The following is a 17,521-nucleotide window of genomic DNA, read 5'->3' on the forward strand; positions in this document are numbered from 1 at the left end:
CGCCACCATACTAGATAGCAGGGTAAATATTCTACATGTCTTACCACAACAACAAACAACAAAGTATTTACTATTATTATCATGATTATCATGGTCATGGTGACCCTATATGTCAGAATACAACTGTACTCCATTGGGTTTTCATTGGCTGGTTTTTCAGAAATAGATCACCAGGACTGTCTTCCAAGGCACCTCTGGATGGACTCGAAAAACTTTTGGTTAGCTGCTGAGCACATTAATTGTGGCAACACTCAGGGACTCCTACCATAATACAGATAAGGACGCACGCTTCTTGTTTTTAGTTGCCATCAAGTTGATTCCAACTCAGGGTGACCCCATGTGTGCAGAGTAGAGCTGCTCCATAGGATTTCAAGGCTGTGACCCTTCAGAAGCAGATCACCAGGACGGTTTTCCAAAGAGCTTCTGGGTGGGTTCGAACCAGCAACCTTTTGGCTAGTAGTGGAGTGCTCAACCTTTTGTGCAGAAGGTACCAACTCACCCAAAATCACAAAGCTGGTGTAGATGGAATTTAGGGCAGTCTGACTCCAAAGCCTATACTCCAAACCACTGTACCGTCATGCGCCTCGTAACATCCGCTCAGGCAATGTTCAACCATGTATATGTCTGTGGTCCCACAAGGTTATAATAACCTGTTGCCGTCAAGTCAATTCCAACTCATAGAGACCCTATACAACAGAGAAGAACTGCCCCATAGGGTTTCTAAGGGGCAGCTGGTAGATTCGAACTGCCAGCCTTTTGGTTAACAGCCTGAGCTCTTAACCATTGTGCCATCAGTGTTCCAAACGGTTATAATAGAGTTCAGAAATCCTGATCACAGAATGGGTTGTAGTGGATTTAGGCATGTTGCACTTGACAATCACCACGATCCTCAAAAACAAAGAAAAAAAGTTCCAAGCTGTTAAAGGATAGGCTCCAGTGATAGCTACAAGGCTAATGAAAATGCGAGAGGGACCTATATCGATACGGAGAAACTGCTAATGATGTGGATTGAGGAGAAAATGCAAAAGCGAATCCCTCTCAGCAGGCTGATGATCACTGCTAAGGCACGAAGCTGTTTTTCACACATAATGTGAAAGTGAGTGGGGAGTCTGCCAGTGTTGATGTGAAGGCAGCAGAAAAATTTGTTGAAACCTTAGATAGACTAATTGTAAACCAAAAACGAAATCCTTTGCCATGGAGTCCCTTCCGATTCCTAGCAACCCTATAAGACAGAGTAGAACTGCCCCATAGGGTTTCCAAGGAGCAGCTGGTAGATTCAAACTGGCAACCTTTTGGTTAGCAGCCGAGCTCTTAACCACTGTGCCACCAGGGCTCCAAAGCTAATTGTAGAGGACAATTATTTGCCCCAGTAAATATTTAATGTGGACGAAACCTCCTTATTCTGGAAGCCAATGCCTGAAAGGACCTTCATCCATAATATCGTGTTCACACAACATCCAGATCTCTTAATATTTTATTTCACAGAATGTGGTATCATGGATGTTAAGCAGCGCATGACTGTACCATACTACCTCACGTAACAGAGATTAATTAATGCAAGACAACATCAAGCCAAGTAGAATACATTCAGGATAATAATAGCTAAGACCTTAAACACATATGTGCAGGTGGTATGTTATACCTATTCCTTTCCTCATTGCAGAGATGATTCCGACTCGTGGGCTTCAAACCATCATCCTTTCAGTTAGCAGCTGAGCACTTAACCGCCACACCACCAGGGCTCCTCTCCCTAGTCTTTCAACAAAGACCAAACCATCGAGTTGATTCCAACTCATAGGACCCTGCAGGACAGAGTAGCACTGCCCCATAGGGTTTCCAAGGCTATAAATCTTTATAGAAGCAGACTGACACATTTTTCTCCCATGGAGTGGCTGGTGGGTTCAAACTGCCAACCTTTCGGTTAGCAGCTGAGCACTTAACCACTGTGACACCAGGGCTCCTCCCTAGTTCTTGTGCATTTCAAGCTTGAGCATGTGTTGGAATCATCTGGAAGGCTTGTTAGAGCACAGATTGCTGGGCCCCACCCCCAGAGTTCCTGATTTGGTTTTTGTTTGGCGTGAGGCGCAAGGATTTGCATTTCTAACCAGTTCCCAGGTGATACTGATAAGTGAAAATTCCAAGCTTTCCAAAGAGTGAGGCCTGAGGATCACACTTTGAAAAACACTGCCTTAGAATAGCTCTGTAAGGGAGGGATTACTATCCCCATTTTACAGATGGAGAAACTTCTGGAATGGGCAAGTCATTTACCTACCACCTGGCAGTGGGTAAGTGTCAGACCCATGATTTGAACCTGGGTCAGCCTGGCTTAGGTCCATGCTCTGTCCGTAGCACCACACTGCCCCAGATATAAATGTATACAAATACGCAGATATAAATACACGAAAGGAGAGAAAAGAGTAGGCTTGCATGCTCAGGGAAGACTTCCTGGGAGAGGAGGAGAACTTGAAGGAAAATGAATTTGAACCAGCCATCCAGGTGTCTTTGCTAGTTAGTGCTGTGATAACAAAAATATCACTCATGAAATTGACTTTCTCACAGTTCAGGAAGCTGGAAGTCAATTTAGGGCACGACTCTAAGAGAAGATTTTTCTTTGTCTATTTCCGTTTCTAGTAGCCAGAAATCCTTGGCATTCCTGGGCTTGTTGACACATCTGCTGTGTGTGTCTGCCTTCGTACAATGTCTTCCTCCTATGTGTGTCTGTGTGTCTATTCCACTCTTTTATTAACTCAGAATTGATTAGGTTTAGGACCCACGCTACTCTGGTGTAGCCTCATTAACATGACAAAGGAAAACTCCTATTTCCAAACAGGATCACATCCACAGGTATAGGGGTATATATATCCAATACATATTTTGGGGGATACAATCCAATCCACAACACCAGACTATCCGTAATGACCAAATGAACTGGACTTGCCAAGTTATAGCTGTGTGTCTTAGGCTGGGTTCTCTAGAGAAGCAAAAACAGTAAAGCATATAAGTGTATATGTATATATATAGAGAGAGATTTATACCAAGGAAACAGCTCATGCGATTGTAGAGGCTGGAACATCCCAAATCCGTGGATCAGGATAGAGGCTTCTGATTCATGTAGCCACGGGGGCTGCTGAACCCAAGATCAGCAGGTCGAAGAGCAGGGCTCTTGCTCACAGGCTGTGAAGGTAGATGAGTCCCAAGATCGGCCGGCAAAACCACAAGGCTTCTCCTGATTCATGCAGCTGCAGGGGCTGGTGAACTCAAGATTGGCAGGTCAGAGAGCAGGACTCTTGCTCACAGGCCGTGAAGATCTACAAATCCCAAGATCAGCAGGTAAGCTGCTAGCCCAAGTCCCAAGAACCAGAGGTCAGACAAACAAAAGGCAGATGCAGGATCCAGAGAGGGCAAAAGCCAGGATGTCCACTTACATTCGGGTGCAGGCTACACGGCCAAGGAAATTCTTTTTCAACTGACTGGGTATTCACAGCAGATCCCATCATGGGGGTGATCACATATAAACACTGAGAATCATGGCCCAGCCAAGTTGACACACAATCATAACCATCACACTGTGTAAACACCTTTGCCTCAGGGTTCCTACTTAGTGGGAGAGATTGTAGTGAGGATACACAGTCAGGAGCTGTACCCTCAAAGGGAGCCTGGGCAGAATACATATCCTGGACTGTAGGAAATTAGCAAGGGTCTCAAGGGCGGAAAGGGACCGGTTAAGGTGTCCACAATTGTAAAAGGTAAACTCAGGTGGGAAAATATTATGCCTCCATACACAAAGGTGAAGAACAACCTAAGATGTCTTTTTCCCTCAAGTGAGAATCAGGAACACGTCTTGGATATACTCCGAGCAAACCCTGCTCCCTTATTCCCATTCTAATTTCCTTAAAGCAAAGGATAAGGACAATGGTTTTCTCCTTTGTCAGTGAGTGAAAATGTATTTTAAGAGTAATTGAAGGCATTGGGAATGTTAGACCTCAAGGAAACACTGAACGAAGACATGAAGAAACAAGCACTGTCAGCGAACATTTGAGAAACTGTATGCAGAAGAAGGGTTTATCCTGTGTGGTTGCCAAAATTAGAAGTTGGACCAACCCATTGCCATTGAGTCCATTCCGACTCATAGCAACCCTATAGGACAGAATAGAACTGGCTTATATGAGTCGGAATCAACTTGTTGGCAGTGGGTTTTTTTTTTTTTTTAACAGGGTTTCCAAGGTAGATTCAAACTGCTGACCTTTTGGTTAGCAGCACCGTCCCACTGGGGCTCCAGAAGTTGGACTAAGAGGTGAAAATTCCAAACTTTCCAAAGAGCATGCTAGTAATTCTTCACGTCATTCATTCATTGAGTTATTGATTCATTCAGCAACCATTCGTGAGGAGCCAAACTGTGGGCCTAGATGCTCAAACAGAAATGGTTCTTGAGTTCATAGTTCTAAATCCATTTTATTACAATTTAGGCTTGGGAAGCGTGGGTTGTGCAAGGTGTCTGTGATCAGCTGCTAACCTAAGGTAAGCAGCTCAACTCCACCCAGCAGCACTACAGGTGAAAGGTCTGGTGATCTGCTTTCGAAAAGATTACAGCCAAAAAAAACTTTATAGAGCCGTCCTCCTCTGTAACACATGGGGTTGCCCCAAGTCGGGGGCCGACTCAATGGCAGCTGGTTAGACAACACAGTTTAAGCTTAGTTTTGAAGTTAAAATATTCTTTCTCAGTGAGAAAAAGGTGCATAGTCACCAGCTCACCTTTCTCCTATATCCCCTCGGTTCCTCCTGCGGTGATAACACAGGCTTTGATTGTAATGCAACTTGCCGAATACACCAAAATTATGTGACTCAGCGTCCTTTCTCCTTCAGGGAGTGGGTGCCTTGGATTAAATGCAGAAATGACATAGCTGGGAAAACGGTGAATAGATTCTACCAGGTAAATGCAGCAGGAAGGCATTCTGATGTCGGGGATGTGTTTCTCCAGGAGGACGACCTCCTAGCTAATGGCCCATCCCTCAGGGACCCACACAGTTGTCCCAAGGCATTTCTTGGGTCTGAGAGAGAAAATCCATCAGCCATTCACGATGGAACTGGGGAGCCGTTCAGCTTTCTAATAGGGTTATTAGCTGGGTAACAGATGAAACTGAACAGTGACAGAAGTGCAAGATAACGGAAACACGAGCAGAGAAAAATACATGATGATTTCCCACATTCTCCTGGACACATTTTTTCCTCCAGATTCCCTCTACTGCTAGGTACCATGGAATGGCAGAAGCCAAGGGAGTTGGAGAGAGTGACTTGAAAAACCAGGGGTATGCTACGGGATGAGAAAGAACCTACCCACGGGAGGGCTGACAGGTTTCCAGAAAAGCTAATCCTGTAGAGCTGCTGATGATATCACAGGACACTTAGAAACACACTCTCCATGATTCTGTAAGCCCAGGAAATCCGGCAGAACGATTTTGGAGAAACAAGCGACTGTGTTCTAAACAGACAGTTTAGTGCTGACTTACAAACTTATTCCATTGCTGACTTTCATTAATTAACTTTGCTTTCTGAGAACCAAAAAAAAAAAAAATGCAGGGGAAAAAAAAAGAAAAATCACCTGAAATCCCATAATTCAAAGATAAACACTATTAACTTTTTATTGATATATCTGCAGCCTTTTTTTTCTATACACATTTGTACCTCTCTGTTCTGCAAAATCTAAACTATATTTTCATAGTTTTATAAGTTGTTTTTCTCACAGATCTATCGTGAAAATTTCTCGAGGTTTCCCCCATACTGTAAAGAATTTTTTGCGAATCTTATTTTAATGTCTATATGGCCTGAATGCATTTGGTCAAAACATGTAAAATAAGTGATATTTGACCTTTATTAAACTGCAAAGCCAGCAATTTCATATGGTTCACCTGTATTGTAATTGATTTCTCCAGCCTTCTATTCATTGACATTTAGGGTATTTTTCAAAGACCTCCAATTATAGAAATGTTGCAGTGAACTTCTTTATGTCCCGAGTTTTTTGAGCTCCATGATTATTTCCTTATGGTAAATTCCTATGCGGTAGCCACCCAGAGGCTCCTTGGAAGAAAAGCCTGGTGATCTATTTCCGAAAAGTAATCAGCCATTGAAAATGCTACGGAGCACAGTTCTACTCTGACACACGGGGAGTTGCCATAGTTGGAATCAACTCCACAGCATCTGGTTTCGTTTGGTTTTTGCTTATCTATTGCCACATAATAAATTTCTGCACAAATGTAACACACATTTGTTTTCTCACAGTTTCTATGGATCAGGCTTAGTGGGGTCCTTTGCTTCCAGATCTCTCACAAGGCTACAAGGTAGGCATAGACGAGCCCTGAGGTCTTATCTGAAGACTCAACTGGGGAAGGATGTGCTTCCATTCTCGTTTATGTGGTTGGTGTCAGGAGTCAGGTCCTTGTAGGCTGTCAGACTGAGGGCCTCAGCTCCTCTCCGGCTGTTGGCTGGAGACCTCTCTCAATTCCTTGCCATGTGGGTCTCTCCATAGGCGAGCTCACAACATGGTGTCTTTATCAAAGCCAGCAAGGGAAAGTCTGCTAGCAAGATGGAAGTTACACTCTTAAGTAACTTAAGCATGGAGGTGACATCCCATCACCTTTGCCATAGTCCGTTGGTTAGAATCAAGTCACAGGTCCAGCCCACACTCAAGGGGACGAATTTCCACAGGGACGTGAACACCAGGAAGTGAGGATCCTTGGGGAGCATCTTAGAGTCTGTTCACTGCACCGTGTTCTAGAAGTGAAATTGCGAGGTAAAACAATATGAACCACTTGTAGGCTTTTGAGATCAATGATGATTTATTCCCTACAACGATTACATGAGTTTGTCTTCCCACTAGCAGTAACGCTCCCTAGCATCATTTTTAAAAAAGTCTTTTCAGTTTGGTGGGGATGAAATGGTACCTTGTTTTTATTTACATTTTTTGGAGAACTAATTTATTTTTAAATGCATTAAACGGTCATTCTATTTCTTCTTTTATAAATTGCCAATTCATGTTCTATGCCCGTTTTTTTTTAAGTCTATTATATAATAAGGGTTTTATCAACCATATTTTAGATATTTTTTCTGATTTTATCATTTTTAAAAATCTTGGTTAAAAAATTTACAGAAATATTAATTTTTACATCATCAAATCCAACAATATTTTACTTCATGATTTTTTTCTTTTGTTTTTATTGATAAAAGTTCCCACCCCCAAATCAGGTTATCATCTGAAATTTTTTTTTTTTAATAATTATTTCACAGTTTCATTATGTATCTTTAATTCTTCAATCCAGTGCTTCATCTTTTCCCCACCTATCTCACCTGAGTGATGGTGTAATAGGGTCCCACTAGTGTGAATTCCTGACTGGGAACAAGGGGCCCACCTCCTGAGAAGGGGTATCAGAGTCGCCCTTGTTGATATGGAGGGTAAGGATGGAAAGTAGAAACACTAATTCTGTTATTTCTGTCTTTTTCTTCATTGCATTGGTTAGAGCTTCTAAGGGAAACTATGAAATAAAAAGGATGGTAGTTCTTAGTTGCCATTGAGTCAGGTCAAGCTCATGGGGACCCCTGTACAACAGAAGGAAATGTTGCTGGGTCCTGTGCCATATTCATCATCATTGGTATGTTCAAGTCCATTGTTTCGGCCACTGTATATTTTGAGTGCCTTTTTTCAACTTAGGGGTACATCTTCTAGCACTATACCAGACAATCTTCTGTTATGATCCATAGGGTTTTCCTTGATGAATTTTTGGAATTAGGTCACCAGGCCTTTCTTCCTAGTCTGTCGTAGTCTGGACAGTGCTGAAACCCGTCTACCATGGGTGCCCCTCCTGGTATTTGAAATACTGGCGGGCTATCTTCCAGCATCATAGCAACACACAGCCACTGCAATACAACAAACTGATAGACGAATGGTGGAAAGGGATAGTCGTTCGTGTCTTTGTCAAGATTGTCCCTGGAGTTTCACCATTAAGCATGGTATCCTCTGTCGGTTTGAAATAAACCTTGTCTGTTACATTTATTCCTCGTGCATGAAAATTTAAAATAAACCTGTAATGGGTGTTGGCTTCAGGGAGAGGGGTATTAATTTAAACAATCCCAGTATTTGTTCTTACTCAACTTACTGGGATAAATCTCATGGACCTTGGCACATTTTCTCTTAGTAAACTTCTGGTTTCCATTTGCTAATATTTTATTAAGGATCTTGGCATTTATAATTAAAGTGCAATTGTTGATTATTTTCTTTTTTTGTACCAAGGTTTTGCTAATCTCATTAAACACTTTGGGAAACATCCTCCTTTTTCTATATTTTGGTATAATTCATAATGTATGGCATGGCTGGTTTTTGGAAGTTTTCAAGATTTTAACTCTAGAGTGGCCTGTGAGCCCAAGGCTTTTAGCAGAGTTAACTCTGTAATAACTGTTCAGATTTTCTGCAGTCAATAATCTAGTCAATTTTTCTCCCTTTTATGCTAATATGCTAATTTATATTTTTCCACAAATTGGGCAATTCATTGAGAGTTCACAATTTATCAGCTAAGTGTTATAATAATTGTTCTATAATATTTAAATCTAATTTTTAATCTAATTATATTCCTAATTATATATATTCATTTATTCTCTTTTATCCTTGATTAGTATGAATCATCTACTGTTGATTTTTCCAAGAGCCGATTTTTGTATCTATATATCAATTCTATTAGCTTTTCATTTTTTTCTAATTCATTAATGTCTTCATTTATGTTTATTACTCCTTTCTCCTCTTTTCTGTTTTAATTTATTTTTTTTTAATTATGAAAGCATTCAACCCCCAATAGTGGCAACTTTAGTTTTATTTTTTAATATTGTATTGAAAATTATTTTAATCTATTTATTATCCTCAGAGAGAAAACCATTTTTAAAAAATCCTCTTTACATAATATACAAAGTTAAGCGTTGTTTTCGTCTGCCTTCTCATTTTCCTGATTTTATTTATTGTATCTTTTTCTGGGTTTTATGATTATATATATATATATTAATAAGTTTTTGTTGTTGAGAATATACACTGCAGAACATACACTAATTCAACAATATCTACATATACAATTCATTGACATTGATTACATTCTTCAAGTTGTACAACCATTCTCACCCTCCTTTTCTGAATTATTCCTCCTTCATTAACATAAACTCACTCATATTTTTTTATTACTTATCTTTCATTTTTCATTTGCTTTGTTTTATGACTATAGTAAGTTAGATTGAAATAGCGTTTACTGTTTCATTCTTTATTTTCAATTACTTCACACTACAAGCTCCCCATTCACAACTTCTTTTTTGTGATTAATCTCTTATTTGGCTGCAGTATCTCTTTGAATAATTTTTTAGAGGGCACAACTTTTTTTTTTTTAATTTAACCCGTTCACTTTGAAAGATGTATTCGTTTTTTTCTCTTCAGTTGGAATGTTAGCTTCATTGAGCATATAATTCTTGAGTCACAATTTTTTGCAAAATTATGTTTCATGTTGTAGAGGAGAAGTTTGAGGCTTGTCTGTTTTTTTTTAATTTCTTTTTTATTTTGTAGTAGTAAGCTTTCTCCCCTGCTTTATTTATAGCATTGCTTTTTATCACTAAAATTCAATAATTTCACCAAGATATTTAGGTGTTTGTCTCTTCTTATTATTTTTCCCTGAAACTTGCTAAGCCTATTTAATTTGCAGGTAGAATTCATTCTTTAGCTCAGCAAAGTTCCCCCCGCCCCACCCCGTTATTTCTTGGTACTCTTTTCCTTCTCATTCTTTAATATTCTTTAATAATTTCTTTTTGATCCTCCATAATATTAAATCTACTGCTTAATGCTTCTCTTTCCATTTTATTTAGAATTTGGCCAACATCTTTTTTGTTTCCATGGCATTTTCCAGATTTCATAATTACTTCTCTCTAGTTATCAATTCCAGTTACATAGATGCAATGCCTTCTTTAATCTCATCAAGAAAACTTCTAAAGTTTTCTCCTTATATTTGTGTTGATCCTATACTGTGAAGTCCTCCTTTTTATCCCCTTCTTTTAAACTTTGAGTATTTTCCCACGGTCAGACATTTTTCTGTGGTTGCTTTATGAGGTCTATGCTTATCGTAAACGGAACACCTATATGGGTTCTAAGAGGGATTTAGTAGATTTTTGATTGCGTATTTCAGGCCAGATGAAGGGAAAAAGGAATCAGTTAGATGTATTGTAATTTTCCTTTTCCTTTTAAAAGATTCAGCTGCTTGGAGAGATAAAGAGAGGTTGCTACAGCCAAAGACATCTTAGGCAAGGAGCTTTGCCTTTGGGTGAATTTCTTTGGCCCCGGTATTGGTCAGCAAGATCATAGCAGTGCCCCCACTTTACTTCATGTTCTGAGCACTCCATAAATCATTGTCATGTGGGCTCTATCTGGTGTGGCCATCAGCTCTGCCTTACTTTCCAAAGGTACTGGTGAGTTCCAAAATTGTCCCTCAATGACTTCGTGGTCTGCCTTGGCCTCTACCCAGGTGTTTGTTACATTCTCCCAGGGTCTCTTCTACTTGCCTCCAGGCTCCATACAGTGGCTTGTAGCTGAGTTTGGATCTTCTTCCATGCTTGCCCTCTCAACGCTATACCCTGCTGATATTTTTCAATGTTCCTCTGGCTTGGGAGAGTTGCCCTGGTTTCTAGCACAAACACAGAGTATCTTGTGGTTAAATAAAGGGATGACATGGTTTTTCCTCTGTGCTTATATTCTATTGGTCATCTCAATGGCAATTTGAGGGGGCATAAGGGGGGAGTAGATGGGCAGTACATCTGGCAAGTTCTTGATTGCCAGTTTTAGTCTAAGCAGTGCCCAAGAGAATAATTGTCCAGGCTTAAGAGAGAATGAGGAGCCCTGGTGGTGCAGTGGTTAAGCGTTCGGCTGCTAACCATAAGGTCCACAGTTTGAATCCACCAGCTGCTCCTTGGAGACCCTACAGGGCAGTTTTACTCTGTCCTGTAGGGTCGCTATGAGTTGGAATCAAGTCAGCAGTAATAGGTGGGGGTATTAAGAGAGGATGGAAGGGGAAAAGAAGCAGTTGAGTAAAGAGAAGATAAGAGGGGGAAAGAAGGAAGACACAGGAAGAGAGGAGAGTGTTCCTACAAGATTGTCTACGATGCCCACTTGTGCCTTATGATACCCCCACTGCTCTAGGCAACCTGGCCCAGGGTTCCTAGGATATTCTCACGTGTTCCGGTGGGCCTTGAAGAACGTGATTGTGCTACAGGTGCAGATCTGGGTAACTTCCTTGACAGTCCTCCTCACGTCTGCCACCCACTCCTCTGGGGAAAGAGGGCACCCCAAAAATTTTTGTCTCATTTCTGAAAGATCTTAGAAATGAGTTGTTGTGGGAGGATTAGGGTGGAGCAAATGGTTTGTTCTCCGCTACTAACTTATTGTCGGTTCGAAAAACCCAGCAGTGCCATGGAAGAAGGGTCTGGTGAACTGCCTCCATAAAGATTACAGCCAGAAAAACCCCAGGGAGCAGTTCCACTCTGTAACACATGGAGTCACCATGAGTCCAATGAGGCTAGAGAGCAGTATGTTTGGTTTGTTTTTGGAGCACCATGGGGTTTGCAGAGGGAAGTTAGAGATGAGTGCCCCTTTCTGGTGAAAACAAGAGGTTCTGTTTCCTCCTTTCTGATTTCTTTCTCTTCTAGTTCTCTGGTAGATCACTGGTTTGGCCTTTCTTTCTTAAGCCGAGAGAGAGAGAGAGGTCTGAGAATGAATGCCCCCCAGACTGCAAAATGCCTCGCCATGTGAGGTCAAAAGCATTCCAGAAGTTAAAAACCATTACAGAGAATAGATTTTCCTGTCCAGAACATGAAACAGACAGTGGGGCCTTGTGGGTGTGGCTGGAGGAGCGGCTGCGAGGCAGGGAGAGAGACAGAGCCCCGCTAGCACTTCAGGATAAGGATTGGATTTCTGCTGAATTTTTTATGGATGTCTGTGTGCCTCCCCATTACATTACTGTCCAGGTGAAAAATTATCTCAGGCCCACCAAGGAAAACAGATCTGCGCGAATCAAGATTCTGTTGCCAAGGGCTGCATTATCACTTGGAATTTCTTTATGGGTCAACATGGCTGATTTATTTATATGTGTGCCCTGTGGGTATCTATTAGGCCTCCTGGACTGTGAGCTCCATGGGACAGCTGGCTTATGTATGTGTTGCCCAGGCACGTGACAAAACGCCTGGAACACATCCGCTGAAAGGAAGGGTAAGAAAGGCATGAAAATGTATCTGGACTGCTTCTGAGCACTCCAGATGTGAGGCCAGGGTTCGGAGTTGAGAGATCTGGGTTTCTATTCTAGCTCCACCACTTTCCAGATACATAAACTTAGATGGCACCCTGGGAGGATTCTTGATTACCAGTTTTATTCTGAGTAGTGTCACATGGATGAATCTCAGTTTCCTCAGCTGTAAAAGGAGGGCAGTAAGATTCCCTGCTGGTTCGGCACATCAGTGAAGTATGATTGTGGCTGAAATAGCTAACCAAGAGGTCTGCAGTTTGAATCCACCAGCTGCTCCTTGGAAACACTATGGGGCAGTTCTGCTGTGTCCTGTAGGGTCTCTGTGAGTTGGAATCGACTCGACGGCAACAGGTTTTTTTTTTTTTTTTTTAGCACAAGTGGGAATTATTAATGCTATTATATTCACCCATTTATCTACTCAACGAACACTTATTGAGCAGCCACTAGGTGCCAGGCAGTTTGGCAGGTACTGGGGACACAGCAAAGACCAAGGGAGCGCTGTCACCGTCTTCACTGTGCTCAGAATTCAGTGGGGAGTAGATAAGTAAACTTTCTCCTCTGCCTTGATGGTAGATTTGTTTCTTTATCCTTGATGTTCAAAACTGTAATCACGATTTTTGGGTGTCAGTCTCTACTCATGACTTGTTCCTGGAACTTGCTAACTCTGACTGATTTGCAGACAGAAGTCATTCTTCAACTCAGCAAAGTTCACTTTATTTCTGCACGCTCTTTTCTTTCCTTCCTATTAGACAATATTGAGGGTCCCGGACTCCTTCTCCATGTCTCATGTTTTCCTCTTCATTTTCACGTCTTAATGGAATGCTACAAGGGGTGGTGGCCCAGGAATTTGCTAGTAGGTATTCCTGTTGCCCAGTTAGTCCCTGCGTATTGCCAGCTCTTCATTCAAAGTCATTGCAGTCCTCCCTTGCTGCCCAGTAGCCTCCAAAGACCTACTATTCAGACAGGAGCCAAGAGCGTGCAAAAGAGGAGCTGAGCTGGCCTTTGGATGCTCAGCTGCTGTCTGATGTCTGTGGATGCTGAGTGTGAAAGAAGCTGTCATCCAACTCACATCCACATCCCAACACTTTCTAAAGGCAGGTGTCTTAGCCACCTAGTGCTGCTGTAAGAGAAACATTACAAGTGGGTAGCTTTAATGAGCAGAAGCTTATTTTCTCACAGTTTAGGAGGCTAGAAGTCCAAAATCAGGGTGCTGGCTCTAGGGGAAGGGTCTCTGTTTGTCCTCGCTGGGGGAAAGTCCATGTCTCTTTTCAGCTTCTCTTCCTAGGTTGCTTGGTGATCATTCATGTGGCAAGTATCTTCCCCTCAGTTTCTGCTTGCTTGCTTAATCTGCTTTTCTATATCTCAAAAGAAATGGATTTAAGACACACCCTATGCTAATACGGCCTCACTAACATAATAAAGAATACCCATTCCCAAATGGGATTATAACTACAGGTATAAAACCAAACCAAACCCAATTCATAGTGACCCTAGGGGACAGAGTAGGACTGTTCCACAGGATTTCTAAGGAGCGGCTGGTGGATTCGAACTGCTGACCTTTTGGTAAGCAGCTGAACGCTTAACCACGGCACCACCAGGGCTCCAACCACCGGTAGAAACTTAAAACCTAGTGCCGTTGAGTCGATTCCGACTCATAGCAACCCTATAAGACAGAGTAGAACTGCCCCACAGAGTTTCCAAGGAGCGCCTGGCAGATTTGAACTGCCGACCCTTTGGTTTGCAGCTGTAGCACCACAGGTATAGGGATTAGGATTCACTATACATATTTTTGGGGGGACACAATTCAATACATAACAACAGGGCACTGAACAAAAGCTAAAGAAATCCAAGAAGTCAGGAATGAATCTGAGCCCAAACATAACTGGCATCTTCTCAGTTCTTACCTTCTGGAATATTCTAGAAGTTGAACCAAATCAATTCTCATTTCCAGCCAGCTGCACCAACTCCCTATGTTCTGCCACAGAGCTTGCTCCTGCCTCCCGCAGAGAACAGGGCTAAAGATTTCTGATGCTGTGGTCAGGGTTGACATACTGCTCAGTGCCAAGACGGTACCATTTACCTTATAGTCTATGTAAATAGTGAGCTTGAGCACACAGAAGGGTGTCTCCTGGCAGGCCTTACAGGGGTGGTCCCTGGGTGATAGAATTACGGGCAACTTCAATTTTCTTCTCTGTGATCTTCTGCACGTTTCAAAAGTCCTATAGTTTTCATGCCTCCCACTATTATTATTTGCATGAGGTGTTTAGGATATCGCTTTCCACTTCAAACTTTTGACCAATGTGTAGGGCGACCAAATTGTTCCAGTTTTTCTGGAATTTTCCTGGTTTTAGCACTGAAAATCCTGGATCTTAGAAACCCCCTCAGTCCTGGACAAACTGCGATGATTAGACACCTTGCTAATGTAAGTAAACAATGTGGCAGACCAATGTTGTTGTTGTTAGGTGCTATTGAGTTAATTTTGACTCATAGCAACACCACTTTAGAAAGTAGAACTGCCCCATAGGATTTTCTAGGCTGTAATCTTTACGGGAGCATGCAGCTACTGTGTGGGTTTGAACTGTCAGCCTTTCAGTTAGCAGCCGAGCATTTAACCGTTGTAACACCAGGGCTCCTTGGCAGACTAATAACCAAATGAAAAACAAAGTGCTGACTTATAAATACCCAGTGGGAAAGCTGCAGTAGAAAACAAGACTTGGCTCTGAGTCTGAATGAGGACATTCCCCTTTGATATCTGAACTAAATTCTGCAACTTGAGATCCACATTTTCTCATGTGGCTGGAGAGTCACCCAGACATGGGGCATGAGACAGCGTGTGGAGCACCTTTGTATCCAGTGGCCCCGCTTACCAGCAAAACATGACCTAGTTAATTCCACACTTTGACCAGCTAGACTGACCACTTTCCCATAGAAAAGAATGAATATAGAGGTGGAGGGGAGGCCATGAACGTTCTTTATAACCTTCTCCCAGTGGAGAGAGAGTGGGTAGAAGTCACTCCCCTAAGGCATAAATGTTAGGAAAGGCATCTGTAGCAGTAAGAATCAAAACCAAACCCAACCCAACCCAGTGCTGTCGAGTCGACTCAACTCATAGCGACCCTATAGGACAGAGTAGAACCGCCCCATAGAGTTTCCAAGGAGCGCCTGGTGGATTCAAACTGCCAACCCTTTGGTTAGCAGCCATAGCACTTAACCACTACACCATTAGGATTTCCAGCAGTTAAGAATAGCAAGAGTAAAGCCAAGAGACTACCCTTTATTGACTGTTCACTGTGATCCAGGCATCTTATTAAGCTTCTTACATGCATTATGGTATTTGATCCCCATAATAACGTTATGAGAGGTACTAATGTTAGCCCCATTCTATATATGAGCAAACTGAGGCATAGAGAAGTGAAGCTACTTCCCCAGGGCATCCAGCTAGTCATGCAGAGCTGGGTGTCAAATTCAGCTCTATTTGGGTCTAATTGGGTGACCTTGGTTCTAGTCACAAATCTACATCTCTGTGACTTTGGTGGAGCCCCTTAATTTGTCTATGCTTCAGTTTCCTCATCTGCCAAGTGGGGATGCTATCCCTCCATAAATCTTACGGCGATATCATGAAGATCCAGTAACACTGAGATATGAAATACTTTAATCATCATATCCTTATAAATTATCTTAATATAATATTAATATTTTAGTTTCAAGACGATGAACTAACTATACCGGTTCAAAGCACAGCTCTGTGGCATGGAGCCCATAACATTTCTAAGTTGTATTCTTTATTGACAAGGAGAGTGAAGTGGTAGAGTAAGGCCTGTCCCCAGACCAACACCCCCGGCTTCTCTAGCCTTCGTGTTTTTAGAGAGATCTGGGTACAATGGATACAACTGGAGCCCCACCAATGCCTCATTTGACTCTTGATTGAAAACAATCTGGCATCGATATTCCCATCTGTAAAATGGGGATAACTGGATAGAGGTGGCTAGATGTTCTGGAGGGTGGTCAGAGGGTGTAGAGTGTTCTCAGTGAAAGGAGAGAGGACAATGAACAATGTCGGTCAATGATAAGGTCTCAATCTGATCAACATGGCTTGCTCCTACTGAGAAGGGGGGCCTGCTTTAAGGCAAGTCAAGGGAACGATTCTTTTCAGGGCTTTCAAACTCTTGGAACCACAGACTTCAGGAGCTACCAATGACCTTGGAAATCACTTTGTCCAGTGCCTTCATTTGGCAGGTGAAAAAAGCTGTAGAAAAACTTCAGGATTTTCCTAAGAACATACAGCCAGTCAATGGCAGAGCCCAAAACTAGACCTCAGGTCTCCTGACTCCCAAATTGGTACTCTTCCCGTCCAATCAACAGCTTATCATGTAGTTTGAATCCCAAGGTGGGGAAGCAGGCTGTGTGGCAGAGTGGGCAGGCTAAAGAGAGCTGGAGGCAGGCCTGGTGGGAGAGGGCAGGAGAAAGGGGCAGGAAGTGGAGAAGAAAGAAGGAGAGAAGAGTGAGAAAGAGAGAGAAAGAGGAGAGACAGGAGCGAACAAGGGAAAGAAAGCAGCATGGTAGAGAAACAAGATTTTAAATAAATATGAAGATGCTATGGAAATTACTCTTTGAATGGCATTTAATTGGTTTATTAGTGTAATTCAGTTGCAGTTTGACTTGATTCAGAGCTCTGATGTGTGTGATCTATCGCCCACTAAGTACTCTGCCAGACTTTACAACGAACAACAGATAGCTGATCTGAGAGCAGGAGGTGTGGGTAATGGAAGATGAGAGGGGAAAGAAGGATGGGAGAGAGAGGGTGGACAGAGGAGAAAAGGAGATAGGGAGAGAGAGAGAGGGGGAAGGAGAAGAGAGAAGGGTGGAAGAGAGAGAGAGGGAGAGAAAGAGATGCCAGAGGGAGATAGGAGTTGAAGAGAAGAGAATGGAGAGAAAGGCAATAAAGAATAAGAAAGAGAGCTGAAGACAGAGGGGAGAGAAGGAGGGAGGACAGTCAAGAGGCAGGGAGAGATTAGAAAGATGAGAAAAAAAAGAGGCAGTTAGAAGACTTGAGAGACCAAGAAGTCAGAAGGGGACAGAGTGATGGATGCTGAGAGACAGAGAAAGGCACAAAGAAAGAAAGAGCAAACCAGACCTAAGGCAACATGGGGAGAGAAGAAAAAAGTATAGAGGAACAGTGAGTTGCAAACACACACACACAGTCACACAAATACACT

At 42.3% G+C, this 17,521-nt stretch overlaps 1 protein-coding gene across 1 annotated transcript in view; it reads left to right on the plus strand.

Annotated features, from left to right (window-relative positions):
- Positions 1-17,521, plus strand: part of SRRM4 (serine/arginine repetitive matrix 4) — a 198,136-nt gene that overhangs the window by 52,735 nt on the left and 127,880 nt on the right. The window lies entirely within an intron of this gene.

The sequence above is a fragment of the Loxodonta africana genome, chromosome 19 (genome assembly GCF_030014295.1).
Source record: "Loxodonta africana isolate mLoxAfr1 chromosome 19, mLoxAfr1.hap2, whole genome shotgun sequence".
Taxonomy (NCBI): domain Eukaryota; kingdom Metazoa; phylum Chordata; class Mammalia; order Proboscidea; family Elephantidae; genus Loxodonta; species Loxodonta africana.